A 3,126-nucleotide genomic window follows, 5' to 3' on the forward strand; every position below is an offset into this window, starting at 1 on the left:
TGCATTTACTCAAAATGCAATTTAAGATTTGAAATGTATATTTTGTTATATATTTTGACAACTGGAGGTTTGAACAACCTGAAAAATATATTTCCTAATCCGTGCAGTTTACAACATATTTTTTATGTTCATCGTCCTCTCAGTGGGTCAGTATTTCATTTCAGCGCTCTCATGTAAAGCCATCATTTCTGCCTGTTGAGATAAAAATTGTGTCCACAGATCTGAATAGGTGTAATTATGAAACTACCCTCCAGAGGATGAATAACAACCTCCACTGCCTTTCAATCTATTCAGCTGCATAAATGTCAGCCAGCGCAAAAACAAATATCCGACTCGCTCTCATGCACATTAACTCTCCACTGACCAAACACCGATACAACATCTAACCAGTGAGATGATGAAGTGCCTGAAAAACTGTAAATAATAACACAAACTAACTTAAAAAAAACAACAACAACAACAATATAGATAGATGGATCGATGGATGGATAGATAAAATATAAATCTGCATTGTTTATCCTTTTTATCATTAATTCATAAAATTAGCAAAAATCTAAATTTTCATTGAAGGAAAAAGAATTGAAAGTGGAGGGGAAACTCACATTATGAAATATATCCTCCTTTTCCCAAGATAACAGCTCTGAGTCTTCACCTATAATGCCTGATGAGTTTGAAGAACACCTGACAAGAGATCAGAGATCATTCCTTCACGCAGAATCATCCAGATCCTTCAGATTCCAGCTCCATGTTGGTGCTTCTTCTCTTCAGTTCACTCCACTCATTTTCTTTAGGGTTCAGGTCAGGGGACTGGGATGACCATGGCAGTAGCTTCATTTTGTGCTCAGTGACACATTTTTGTGTTGGTTTTGATGTTTGTTTTGGATCATTGTCCTGATGGAAGATCCAACCACGGCCCATTGTAAGATTTCTAGCAGAAGCGTCAGGTTTTGATTTATTATCTGTTGGTATTTGATAGAATCCATGATGCCATGAATCTGAACAAGATGTCCAGGACCTCCAGCAGAAAATTAGGCCCACAGCATTATATATCCAGCAGTATATTTAACCGTGAGCATGGGGCACTTTTTATCCATGTGTGCACCAAACCCATCTGGTGGGTTTGCTGCCAAAAAGCTCTTTTTTTTTTGTTTGTTTCATCTGGCCATAGAAGCTGGTCCAGTTTGAAATTCCAGTGTCTGACAACTAAATATGCTGAATGAGAAGAGAGGATTTTTCTCTGCAATTCTCCAGCTGTGATCCTTGGAGAGTCTTTGTCCACTCAAACCCTCTTCCAGGCAGATTTGTAACATCTTTAGTTGATTGGAACTTCTTAATTATTGCCCTGATAGTGAAAATGGTGATTTTTAATGTTTTAGCTTTTTTTCTTATAGCCATTTTCTATTTTGTGAAGCTCGACAATCTTTGCTGCACATCAGAAATATATTTTACTTAATTTTATATTAATTTTATATTTTACTTTGTTTTTTTCTCATTGTGATGAATGATTAAGGGAATTTGGCCTTTGTGTTTCCTCATGTTTATACTCTTGTGGAACAGGAAGTCATGGCTGGACAATTTCATGTTCATGATCACCCTGGTATTGTACTCATAAGAAATTAGGGGTGCCAACAATTGTGGCCAACGTGTTTTCCCCCACTTTCAATTATTTTCCTTCAATAAACTGTTAGATGTTTGCTCATTTTTTAATTAAAGATCAAAAGGATAAACAATGCAGATTAATTTTTACAGTCATCTTTGATTATATTTACCAAGGGTGCCAATAATATAGACGGACGGACGGACGGACGGACGGACGGACGGACAAACAGACAGACAGACAGACAGACAGACAGACAGATAGATAGATAGATAGATAGATAGATAGATAGATAGATAGATAGATAGATAGATAGATAGATAGATAGATAGATAGATAGATAGATAGATAGATAGATAGATAGATAGATAGATAGATAGATAGATAGATAGAACCCAGGCCCATCCGCATGGGAGGTGGGCACTCTAACAAGGTGGCTAACGAACGGCAGCATCTATTATCAGTTGCTAGAGGACCTCTCAAATTCAGGGGAGTGAGGTTTACACACACAGCTCTCAGATAGATAGATAGATAGATAGATAGAGCCTAATCTAATTAATGTTGAAGTTCCTTATATTCATTATGGCTTAAATTCACACAACCTTGATTTGTGAATGTTTCCAGCAGAACAACAGATGTTTTCTGGTTCATTTCCTTTCCTCTTTCACACGGCACATCCTGTGTGGCAGGCAGCGAGTGAAGGGTTTTATGCAATCAGAGGAGTCAAGGCTTTATCGTTTCATCAAAACGCCCACACTCATGTTCTCAATAATTTATTTATTTTGAGTGAATGAATCGTGACAAACATCTCTCTACTTCATTACGCGGGTAAGGCTGGCATCTGTCAGAGCAACGATTCACAGAATCAGACTGCACTCATGACATCATGTTTTGTATGAAAATGTTTAATTTAAAATGTGTACAGATATTATACAGCAACAAACCAGTCGTGCAACAGGCTTTTCCATCATTTTCAGTGGATCTTAATCAGAAAGATACCCTATTTACCAGGAATAAAAACAGTGATAAAAGAGGCCTAAAGTCCATTCAGATTGTCATACTGTTTTAAATATTATGCCTCAGACATCATTCTCAGCATTGTTTTCATTAAATATGGCATTAAGGCAGGAGTCTTCAACAGAGGATCCTTCAATTGTTGTCTGAATTCAATATTAAAACAACTTCAGCCAACATTAAAGAAGCTAAAGTTCAGATACATGTTTCACTGTCCCTCCATCATTCATTAAGTTAAAAAAATATGTATCTGTACATGATTAAATATTATTTTAATGGATCTGCAATGTGTGCTCTATGTAAATACATTCATATGAAACTGTATGCATTTTATAGGCCAGGATTCAAATGCAATGATCAGTTTCATATATAATATATTATTCATCCATTTGCACCAAAGAATGAAAAAAGTTTGAATAAATAATGTTTGCTGCCATGCACAAATGGCAAATATTGTCAGTGCTCTTTGTTTTTACAAGAAATAAAAGCAGTTCTCTTTCTCTCAGTCTGTTGTT

General features: G+C 36.2%; 1 protein-coding gene across 1 annotated transcript in view; it reads left to right on the top strand.

The window, feature by feature from the left end:
• LOC137032441 (B-cell receptor CD22-like) overlaps window positions 1-3,126 on the top strand; it is a 900,294-nt gene that overhangs the window by 41,198 nt on the left and 855,970 nt on the right. The gene's annotated exons all lie outside the window — the stretch shown is intronic.

Source organism: Chanodichthys erythropterus, chromosome 12, assembly GCF_024489055.1.
Source record: "Chanodichthys erythropterus isolate Z2021 chromosome 12, ASM2448905v1, whole genome shotgun sequence".
Classification (NCBI taxonomy): domain Eukaryota; kingdom Metazoa; phylum Chordata; class Actinopteri; order Cypriniformes; family Xenocyprididae; genus Chanodichthys; species Chanodichthys erythropterus.